This window comes from Pseudophryne corroboree, chromosome 5 (assembly GCF_028390025.1).
Source record: "Pseudophryne corroboree isolate aPseCor3 chromosome 5, aPseCor3.hap2, whole genome shotgun sequence".
Lineage (NCBI taxonomy): Eukaryota > Metazoa > Chordata > Amphibia > Anura > Myobatrachidae > Pseudophryne > Pseudophryne corroboree.
Window position 1 is genome coordinate 318,416,215 of NC_086448.1, and position 12,397 is coordinate 318,428,611.

Genomic DNA, 12,397 nt, shown 5'->3' on the forward strand with positions numbered 1-12,397 from the left:
TTTATTATTATTTAACCAGAGGGTTACACTATAAAAAAAAAAAAGTCGTTGGAGTACCACCCAATCGGCTCCTAACTGTCATTTTTCAAACACAGCCTGTTGCATGGCAGTGAGGAGCCGATTGGCTGGTACTCCAGCGACTTTATCTCCATCCAAGGCTTAGTAAATAAACCCCTATGTTTCCCTCTAGGTACAGGATGGGTGGGCATTTCTCCCTGAACCTTTTCCCTTGTCAGTTCTGAGTCCCATTGAGCTGGATAGATGGAGCACCCAGATAAATTGTCAGTGTGGGAGAGTGTTCGGTGAAATGGTATCAGATTAGATTGCTATGGCAGCTGGTTACCAGTGTACTGTTTTAAATGCACACTTCCAGTTGATGACTGTTTGATTCATTCCAGGGACTTTTCCAGACAGGGGTAATGCTCAAACTTTGGTAAATGCAATGATGCATGGTAAACGGTGGAGGAATCACGTTGAGAGGACTTACTAAGCGGAGAAATTCCATTATGTATTGTGTTCTTCTTTAACAATTTTGCTGTTGAGGATGAGACTGTTACATCATGCTGTAAAGTTATGTAGATTGAGGATCATGATGTTGCTCTAAGTTATGGCCAGCACAATTCATATGATTCACTGAAAAAAAGAAAAAGTATGAAAAACATTGGCATCAAATAATATACCTACAGTTTACAGCATCAAAGGTATTTTGGAATGCCACCACTATGAGTAGTTCTAATTGTAACAACACACAGTTAATCCTCCTGGCAGTTGCTTGATGCTAGAATCTGATATTAAAATATAGTCACACCAGTTCCTGTTCTTTCCAAGACTTTTTGAGGCAGGTATCGTAGTTCTTTCAGGAAATGTAATTTTCATAGGAAAATAATGTAAGAAGTTAATTCAGGAAGGATCCCGTCGTTAAAAATTGACACCCCTCTTCATTAGCATCCCCTACTACCTACTGTTTCATTCTGTATAGAGTAGAAATCCCAGCAATCACTACACATGGAGTAAAGTTCAGGACCGAAACTAGGATTTTCACTCGGGGCAAGGCCGTAATTTGGCACACCCATTCCCCCCCCCCCAAAAAAAAATATATATATATAAATAAATAAATGAAATAAATAATTTAAAAAAGAAGTCAGACTAAAATGATCAGATTATCAAAAATTTTGAAAAAAAGGGGATGCTATTGGACAATATTCCCCTATGTGCCCCAAATGCCTTAAGTGGCACATGCCCCCCGCCCCAGCAGTGTGTTCTACTACATGCCACCCTGTGTGTCCCCATACATTGCACTATATCATAACACTTCAGCACTGCACTACATTCCCCTATCCTCTGCACTACATCACTATACTACATCCCCAACACGCTGAACTACGGTGGTCATTCCGAGTTGTTCGCTCGGTAAATTTCTTCGCATCGCAGCGATTTTCTGCTTATTGCGCATGCGCAATGTTCGCACTGCGACTGCGCCAAGTAAATTTGCTATGCAGTTAGGAATTTTACTCACGGCATTACAAGGTTTTTTCTTCGTTCTGGTGATCGTAATGTGATTGACAGGAAGTGGGTGTTTCTGGGCGGAAACTGGCCGTTTTATGGGAGTGTGTGAAAAAACGCTACCGTTTCTGGGAAAAACGCGGGAGTGGCTGGAGAAACGGAGGAGTGTCTGGGCGAACGCTGGGTATGTCTGTGACGTCAAACCAGGAACAACAAGCACTGAACTGATCGCAGTGGCAGAGTAAGTCTCGAGCTACTCAGAAACTGCACAGAGAAGTCTTTTCGCAATATTGCGAATCTTTCGTACGCAATTTTGATAAGCTAAGATTCACTCCCAGTAGGCGGCGGCTTAGCGTGTGCAAAGCTGCTAAAAGCAGCTTGCGAGCGAACAACTCGGAATGAGGGCCTACATCACTACACTACATGCCCCTATACACTGCACTATGTACCCTGGACAGGATGTACTCAGATAAAAATGTGGTAAAACCCCCATTTTGGGGGATTTTACCATATTTTCAAATGTACTAAGACCCGGCCACCCACTTATCTCCGCGGAGGGTATCGCCATATTTTTTATGGCGAAACCCTATAGAAGCCTATGGGCTGCTTTCCGCAACCCGCCTCACTCACCACTAACGCCAACCCCCATTTCACCTGCTCCAGGATCCCCCGCCTCCTCCACCCCTGCATTACAGCCTTGTCTCCTTCCGGCTGCAGGGAGGAGGAGCTCAGGGACTCCCAGCACACGTCACCTCCCGATGCTGGGAGGTGACAGAGGCTTCCGCAAATCCTCTCCTCGGGACCATCAGTGATCGCAGGGCATCCCTGGCATCGTATTGCGATACTAATCGCATATGTTAGTACATATGCGATTAGCATAGTTGCGATGACTGGCGATGACCTGTGATCACTGATAGTACATCCCGCCCCCTATATGCTACACTACATCACTACACTACATCCCCTTATATGCTACACCGCCCCTATATACTGCAACACATTACTACACTACATACCCTATATGGTACACTACATCACTACACTACATCCCCTAACATGCTACACCACATCAGTGCACTATGGGGGTCATTCCGAGTTGATTGTAGCTGTGCTAAATTTAGCACAGCTACGATCATGAACTCAGACATGCGGTGGGGGCACCCAGCACAGGGCTAGTCCGCCCCACATGTCAGTGCCCCCCCCCCCCCCCTGCAGAAGTGCAAAGGCATCGCACAGCGGCGATGCCTTTGCACTTCAAGAGTTGCTCCCGGCCAGCACAGCTTTAGCGTGCTGGCCGGGAGCTACTCTTCGCTCCCCGGCCCGCAGTGGCTGCGTGTGACGTCACGCAGCTGCTGCGGGACATTCCCCGCACGGTCCGGCCATGCCTGTGTTGGCCGGACCTCGCCCACGAAATAACGGCCAAACGCCGCCGTTTCGCCCCCTCCCACCCATCGACCGCCTCTGCCTGTCAATCAGGCAGCGGCAATCGTAGCACAGCGATGGGCGGCCAGTGCGTCGGCGCATGCGCAGTTCTGACCCGATCGCTATGCTGCGAAAAACTGCAGCGTGCGATCGGGACAGAATGACCCCCTACATGCCCCTTTATACTGCAATACTTCAATACACTACATACCCTATATAGTACACTACATCACTACACTACATCCCCCTATAAGCTACACCAAATACCCATCTGGGAGGCAAAGCAGAGGTTGATGCTGCTAACTGGGAGCACAGTGCGGATAATAAAGTCTGTCTTTAAACTCACCACAAAGCTGCTGTAGTGATACTCAGTGAGAGTTGGAGGCTGTCAAGTGGATAGTTAGCAAAGTGAACCTTTGATTTTTGTAACATCGGTGACTGCACATGTTAACAAGCAAAAGCCCGTGTACTTTCAATAGTGTGTAACCAGCTGCTTGTTATCGGTTGGTGCTGGGCAGGCAGTCGGGATCATAGCCTACTGAAAAACACAGCACCAACAGCTCGCTTCTATAGCTTTCACAGTGCACCGCACGCTAGTCACAGCGCTGCATGGCAAAGAAGAAAGTTTAAGACAGTAGCCAGCATAGGAGAGATCCCAGGTGCTGGAGCTTACCCGCACAGCGTCGGAGCCAGCTGCGGGCAGACAGGAGGGTCAGAGACACTGCCCCGGGAGCCGTCTGCTGTCTCACTGGATCAGCACAGCACTGATAGTAAAAAACAAAAATCCTGCTTCTCCGTAACTCCTTGCACCCGAGGCGCGTGCACCCTTAGCCCCCACCACCTAGTTGCGGCCCTGAGAATGTGGTTATACACTAGTGCAGTGGTTCTCAAACTCGGTCCTCAGGACCCCATGCGATTCACGTTTTCCATGTCATCCAGCAGCTGCACTTTGTATCACCAACTGTCACATTTTAAAAATCTACAGATGACCTGCAAAACATGAACCATGTGGGGTCCTGAGGACCGAGTATGAGAACCTGTGTACTAGTGTCTCCGAGTCGCATACGTTGCCCTTGAACTGCCCGGCAGCTTTCCGAGCAGCAGGATCGTATATGATACATTGTGTGCAGTCCTTTTGCATACGATGTATCATATACGATCCCTTTCAAGGCTGCCGAAGCCTGCTGCCTCTTTGCGTTGCGTTGAAATCGGGTAAAATCGCATTAATGTATGGGCACCTTAAGAGGTTAACAATGGGAATGCTCCCCATATCCCATCCAACCCTCCCAAGCTCATGGTACATGTCAATAAGATACCTGCTCATGGAGGGAACATGACAGCGTGGTAATTTGGGCATGATTAAAGGGAGGGGGACAGGTCAGGAAATTGTTGGTTTTCGTAAGGGATACTGGGTGTCATATCCTTCCAAGTGAACCTGTGGGGTAAGAAGAACACAAGCTAAGGGGTTGATGATCTGACTGACGAATAATTGCTGAACTGATTTTTAATATGAAAACAGGGATGCCTATTTATCAATGAGTTTTAGCTATTTAAAGCTTATTGTATATGATAAACGGTGCTTCAGCCAATGAGCTCCTGTCATATGTTTCAATAATGACAGTTGGTAGCTGATTGGCTGGAAAAACATTTATCATACACAACGCATTTCAAATAGCTAAAACTCATTGATAAATGGGCCTCATGGTATATTATAATGTTCATTTTTACATATAATAAATGTCTTGTCTTGAGCGTGTGATCCATGAATCTTCATTTACCAGGGTTTTCCTTAGTGAGCTTTAGCTCTAACATTGTGGTACCACTGTACCTCACACTAAATAATGTCACATACTGTATATCAAATATATATTAATAACTAGCTGAATACCCTACGGAATTTAAAGAATACTGACAATCTTTGTCAGGCCGCACCTCTGGGCTTCCCCGGATTGATGCTGTGGAAATACTGGTGCTGAGGAGAAAAATCCGCCACCTTCTCTGCTCCATCCCACCTCTGATGCTGCCCTGCTCAGTGCTGTAAATGCTGGGACGACAGGCCAAGCTCTGCCCGCTGTTAAATATGTAAGGTTTGCAGGCTGAGTCTATTTCAAAGGGCCATAGGTCTCCTTGCTTAGCTTCTCACTCTCCTTAGGGCTCCTCCTTTCAGATAAAAAGGTAAAGATTTTTGCACAACACTTAAGGTCACTGGGAGAGCTGTTGGTACCCTTTACACCGCGGCTTCACCCACGTGGAAATCTTAACGCAATAAGACTATTTTCATTGTGCCCATATTCAAGTTTAAGTTCACTACCCATTTTCATCCCCCATGCTGATGGCGGCTGAACTTGGACTGAAATGGCATCAGAAGTGTCACTATTCATCTCAGTGACCCCGAAAACTATGGCATTTTACATGTCACCCCCTTCCCACTCCCACCCCTAGGGGTGTTAGGGGTGTTTTACCCACACAGTATTTTTTTCCAGATTGTAAGTCATATGTGTACAAAGTTTGGTGTCAATTGCTCCAGGCATTCCAGAGTTATGCTGGAACATAACTCACATACATGCACACATACATCCATTTTTATGATCATTCCATGAAAATGGTCTTTTTATGTAACGCTTGTTACCAGTTTTCATGACAAGCTTTGTATCAAAATTAAAGCATATCATGTGCCACACAAACAACATTTACTCTTCACAAAATATTCAAAGCACATGCTTAAAAAAATATATTTCACATGAAATATACTTCAAAATGTAACATTTGTAACCATGGAATTACCCATTATATAGATAAGTGGGAATTATGGCCCTCATTCCGAGTTGTTCGCTCGCAAGGCGAATGTAGCAGAGTTACACACGCTAAGCCGCCGCCTACTGGGAGTGAATCTTAGCTTCTTAAAATTGCGACCGACGTACGCGCAATATTGCGATTACAAACGAGTTAGCAGTTTCAGAGTAGCTCCAGACTTACTCTGCCTGTGCGATCATTTCAGTGCTTGTCGTTCCTGGTTGACGTCACAAACACACCCAGCGTTCGCCCAGGCACTCCCACCGTTTCCCCGGCCACTCCTGCGTTTTTTCCGGAAACGGTAGCGTTTTCAGCCACACGCCCCTGAAACGCCGTGTATCCGCCCAGTAACACCCATTTCCTGTCAATCACATTACGATCGCCGGAGCGAAGAAAAAGCCGTGAGTAAAAATACTTTCTTCATAGTAAAGTTACTTGGCGCAGTCGCAGTGCGAACATTGCGCATGCGTACTAAGCGGATTTTCACTGCGATGCGATGAAAAATACCGAGCGAACAACTCGGAATGAGGGCCCATGTTTCTCATACTGAAGTAGTAAATCCTAATAAAGCATATGGAGGCCATATCCGGACATTTGGCTAAAAGCCATAATATAATTCCTAAGTGACTCAGTAAATATGGACATATTCTGTAAGAACACAGACCAGAGCAGGGGTACCACCACACTGAACTTAACACAAGCACATCTATATTTTTTAGGGCCTGGAAATCAAAGTGGTGAAGTAACTGAGCTGATCTGTAGCTCACACAGGCACCTTCAAGCTCCACTGAACAAAGCTGTACCTCTTCTGGAGAGAAGCAGCAAACTTTTGGCATCTCTAGTAAGCTTGCCTTCATTTTTCCACCACCTGCTTGGAGCCCCCCTTCACTTGACACCTTCTCCCAAGGTAAACTGTCCTCTCCTTTTCTACTATGTTGCCCCAGGGCAACAAATCTGTGGTGGCACGCACCAATAAAAATTGAGGCCACCCACCCAACCTATTTGTCAGCCCTAGGGACCTCCCTTCCTCTCTCATGTGTGGTTCCAGGTGGGTGGGGGGTGACAGGCACAGAGGGCCACACTATCTCACCTTCTCTGGAGCTTGTGCACTTCCAGCCTCTCTGCAGCAGCGCCAGCACGACCCTCAATGCTGATGATGGGACTTCTGCATTCCTCAGCCTGTAGTGATAGACACCTGAACTCTCCGCCCCCGCCTTAGCCATTAACTTTTCACTGCCTAACGTGTGGCTGCCTGAACTCGGCGGCGTGGCATCTGCTCAGCAGCAGTGTGGGGGCCCCCAATGTGTGGGGGGCCCTGGACGACTGCCCCATCCGCCCTGTTTATAATCCGGCCCTGCCTGTTAACACACAAAAACACAGATTATGTACATAATTAAATATTGCATAACCTTTCAAACAATCACCCCAACCCCCCCCCCCTCCCCCCACACACACACAAAAAAATTAAATCCAAAAACCCTAATTACAAGTAAAATGTCTAGTATGATTTCGCATTCTACTAAATAATGAAAGATTTGACTTCCAGTCTTATACATATACTCCATTGTTGTTCTATACAATTGCTACAATTGCATTCGAAATTATTATCCCATATGTGTTACATAGACAAATGCGTATAACAATAACAATAAACGACCATAATGTTTGCACAGAGATGATTACGCTATGTTGTGTTACTCAGTGGCGTGCGGTGAGGTCAGTGGCTAGTGAGGCACTGCAGCCATAATGTCCGCCAAATCCTGCCGATAACCCCTACCACCGCCGAGCCAATGCCTGCTACTGCCTCTGAGCCGGTACCCGCTGCCACCGCCAATGGCTTACAAACTCGCCCACCATCAACTGACCCAGCCCTCCGCCACTAATTTCTATCTCAGTCCGATGCCGCCAATGCCCGCTGCCTGCTCATCATACTTGTGATATAGTGTACATTTTTATAGAAAAAAAAATAAAATTAGTGTTTGGGACTGGGAAGGGAGTGGGAGGAGGACATGAATGCAATTTTGTTGTCCAGGGCTTCCATTAACTTAATGGAGAAGGGTCTGAATGGGTTAAAAAAAATGCGTGGGGTCCCCCCTCCTTATTATAACCAGCCTCGGGCTCTTTGAGCCAGTCCTGGTTGTGTAAATACTGGGAAAAAAATTGGACAGGGGTTCCCCGTATTTAGACAACCAGCACCGGGCTCTTAGTCCGGTCCTGGTTCCAAAAATATGGGGGACAAAAGATGTAGGGGTCCCCCGTATTTTTAAAACCAGCACCGGGCTCCACTAGCCAGAGAGATAATGCCACAGCCGGGGGGCACTTTTATATTGGTCCCTGCGGCCGTGGCATTACCCCCCCAACTAGTCACCTCTGGCCGGGGTACCCTGGAGGAGTGGGGACCCCTTAAATCAAGGGGTCCCCCCCTCCAGGCACCCATGGGCCAGGGGTGAAGCCCGAGGCTGTCCCCAGCACCCCTGGGCGGTGGGAGCCGGGCTGATAGCCATGTGTGTAAAAAAAGAGTATTGTTTTTTGTTGTGGAACTACAAGGCCCAGCAAGCCTCTCCCGCTTGCTGGTACTTGGAGAACCTCAATTACCAGCAGGCGGGGAAATAATGGGCTCGCTGGTACCTGTAGTTCTACAACAACAAAAATACCCAAATAAAAACACAAACACACACCGTGACAGTAAAATTTTATTAAAACACACTTACACACTCACACATACTTACCTACATCCCACGCCGGTCACGTCCACTTGTCCAGTAGAATCCAATAAGGTACCTGTAAAAATGAGAGAGATTACTTACCTACATCCCACGCCGATCACGTCCACTTGTCCAGTAGAATCCAAAGGGGTACCTGTAAAAATGAACATTATACTTACATATGATCCACAGGAGGGGGAAAGAGAGAGAGAGCGAGAGAGAGAGAGAGAGAGAGAGAGAGAGAAAAAAAAAGACACGGAACTAACCTGCTGCTGCTGGAGCCGGCGGAGGAGGACAGCCGCACAAGCCACTGCTGCTGCCTGTCAGATGATCGGGAGCCGGGAGGACGGGGGGAGAGCTGCACACTCCGCAGGACTGCCGCCGCCGCTGGTAAGGTGAGCGGGAGCCGGAGGACGGGAAGGGGGGGGGGGGGGGAGCCGCAGACACACTGCCCACCACTACTCCCGGCTATCATTAACGCCGGGACCCGCCGCCTCCAGCGCCGCATGTGGGTGATTGGACAAGCGGATCCAGCCCTGGATCCGCTGTCCAATCACAGGTGCCTCGCTGACATGGGGGTGGTGTCCCTGTCAGCGAGGCACTTGGAACAGTGCCGCTTTCCCTAAGTTTTTTCATGGGCTTTTACAGACCAGTGCTAGTCTCCGCCCCCCGCACTGTCCCGTTTACATTATCCCCTGGAGGCACCTGCTGTCAGTGCCTCCCAAACTGCTTTAAAGCAGTAAAATGATTAGGATTCAATAAAGAAGATACTTATGACACAGAATATGTGTCATAAGTATCTTCTTTTTATTATTTTAATAATTAATCACAGGGGAGGCACTGCCTCCCCTGCCTCCCCTGACTGCACGTCCCTGGTGCTACTAAACCTTGCACTGAGCTATAATTTTTGAATAACAGTCTCAATAAAAGTAAACATATGAAATATTACATAATAAACTACCTTTTGTAGTGTCATATAAGGGTACTGTTATGCCCTCAGTTGGCAACCCCCTCCAGTGCAAATGATGTCACAAAACAGGAGACCGGGAACAGGAAGCTGGGTGCTGGGCTACTTGACCTTTTGAAACAAGATGTTTTTATTACATCAACTTTTATAGAAACATTTGCAGACCTACTTATTGTTAATCAAATATTTGTTATTTAATACTGCTACATTTTTGGAGTAAAGAAAAGGTTTTACATTAATCAATACTTTGTTATTATCTTGCATACCCTGGACGTTATTTATGATAGTTGTGTAATGCAAACATATTGGTCTTGATATCTACAAGCAGTCTCAAATGATCTCAGATTGAGAATTAATTATTTTTGGAAATGCAAATTTGTCTCACACTCAACTATTGTGGGGGATACCTCTTCCATGTGTTAACTGTAAAGTGTAAAGTGTACTATCGGGGTGATTTAGACCTGATCACTGGGCTTCTAACTTTGCTGTCCTGCGTTCAGATAGTCGCTGCCTCCAGGGAGAGTGTAAATTTGCCGTGCAAGTGTGCGATCCTATGTGTACGCCGAGCTTCAAAAATCCACTGTGTGCAGTCTCTGCGCAGCCCAGGACTTACTCCTACAGTGCGATCACAACATGCTGATCGAGGCCGCAGCTGACGTCAGACACCCTCCCTGTAAACGCTTGGGCACACCTGTGTTTTCCCTGACACTCCCAATAAACAGTCAGTTACCACCCAAAAACGGCTTTCTCCTGTCAATCACCTTGCAAACGCCCATGTGATCGGATTTTTCACACCACCCCGTTGCAGATCAGTGATATCCTATGTTGCTGTCCGACACGCATGCGCATTGCGGTGCATACGCATGCGCAGTTACTGCTTGATCGCCCGCTGTGCGAAAATGCACAGCAGCGATCAGGTCTGAATCGCCCCCTATTTCTGCATATTGTATTGCTCTGTGGGGGTCATTCTGACCTTATTGCACGCAGCTGTTTTTCGTAGCGCAGCGATCAGGTCACAGGTGCACCGTACAGGTACAAAGCGGATCATTGCAGTGCGATGAATTTAACAAAGAATCCATTCGCACAGCCGATCGCAAGGAGATTGACAGGTAGAGGGCGATTGTGGGTGGCAACTGACCGTTTTCAGGGAGTGTTTGGAAAAACGTAGGCGTGTCCAAGCGTTTGCAGGGTGGGTGTCTGACGTCAAATCGGGGACAGGACTGGCTGAAGTGATCGCAAGGGCTGAGTAAGTTCTGAGCTGCACAAACTATTTTTGTACCGCTCGGCTGCACATGCGATCGCACACTTGCACAGCAAATATACACTCCCCAGTGGGCGGCGACTATGCGTTCGCACGGCTGCAAAAAGTAGCTAGCAAGCGATCAATTCAGAATGGCCCCCTGTATCTACGACCACCCATGCTCTCCCAGAATGCTCCATTTGCATTGTATTTGCATTGTATTCTAAAAATAAAATGTTTCTTAAATGCAATATTTTACATATAATGGCCCTGTGCTATGGAAAATAACTTGCATACTATGCCACCAGATACATTATATCTCATTTGATGTAACAGAATATTGACTAAGGGTCTAATTCAGTTTCAGTTGCAAAACTACAAATCGGGTGATTATTGGCAGACTGCGCATGCACTGCAAACGCATTGTGCGTGCACGAAGGCTAATTTGCTATCGCAATTTAGTGAAATGCAATCACATTTTGATTGTCAGGTAGTGACCGTTTGTGAGTGTTTACATGGCATTTGTGGGGTGTGGTTGGAAAAACGTAGGTGGATCATGGCCATTTCCAGGGCGTGTATCTGACATCAGTTGCAATGGATTGCGACAAAAAACATGGCGTGACTGCATTCTCATTATTTTGAGTATCCCAGGGTCAACCGCAATTGTCGATGGTGCTCGATTTCTGCGTATGCATCGCAATTCTGCGATTGCATACGCAATTTTGTGATTGCATTGGTAGGCGTCTTTAACCTGGGCGGCTCTTCACATGCGATTTTTAGCAGAAGCAGGATTGAGAAAATTGCAATTTCTGTCTCAATAGCGATCCAAGCTGCATTAGGCCCTAAGTATGCATAATTAATACCAGAAGATACAAACTAACACATCTGCATTACACAATGACTCATTACATGTGAGAATTTACAACCTCAAGATACAGATTGTACTAACTACGCAATGTTTACAACAGAAATTACTATTAATATGTTAGTGTTACATGTTACATTGCCCTCATTAGCATAATCACCCAATAAATATACACGTCAAGAATTATTTTGTCACATTGTCATACTTATAATTGGTTCTGTTATGTCGGCTCCATTTGTACATGTCAGATTTAACTAAAAAGTAATTCATCAACAGTTGTGACCTTTGCAGATATCATGACAATTGGAACATTTTGACTTTTCAAAGACAAATTGCACAAATATACAGTACTGCATGTTAGATAAGTGAATGGTGAGTAAAGCAGCCAGTGGGTGGTAATTTGGTACCACATCCCTGCGATCCAGTTAAATTGGCCAAAGTGCTTAGCAATTGGATTTCTGTATGTAAGGGCATACATATATATATATATACATATATATATATATATATATATCTACAGATACCAGGACTCCTTAAATCACTCATTAGCAGCTGTCTGTATGGTGCCTTCATTCTAAAGCTAGGTGCACACTACTATATAATACATTGTGCAATAGTGGTGCACATCCAATGGGATGATTCAATGCCCGGGGCATTGTAGTTAAATGCAGCATGTTACGATACATTGTGTTGTCGTACAGCGGATCTTAGTGTGTACGACAGCGTATGCGATGTATTGTTACATTATTATTATACTTTATATTGCGTCAAGGGATCCGCAGCACCCAATTCCAGAGTACATAAATGAATAATCAAAACAGGAAAACAATGATTTAGACTTGAAGACAATATAGGATACATACAGGCTAAGTGAACACAGCTACATCTACAGACAACACTGA

At 46.1% G+C, this 12,397-nt stretch overlaps 1 long non-coding RNA gene across 2 annotated transcripts in view; it reads right to left on the reverse strand.

Annotated features, from left to right (window-relative positions):
* LOC134929016 (uncharacterized) overlaps positions 1-12,397 on the reverse strand; it is a 46,130-nt gene that overhangs the window by 11,761 nt on the left and 21,972 nt on the right. The window contains exons 2-5 of one of the 2 annotated variants that reach the window (XR_010178207.1): positions 9,385-9,501; positions 6,809-7,076; positions 4,242-4,360; positions 488-633 (exon numbers count right to left, since the gene is read on the reverse strand). This is a non-coding gene — a long non-coding RNA (uncharacterized LOC134929016). The remainder of the gene's footprint in view (positions 1-487; positions 634-4,241; positions 4,361-6,808; positions 7,077-9,384; positions 9,502-12,397) is intronic. The other variant, XR_010178208.1, reaches the window with a different exon arrangement.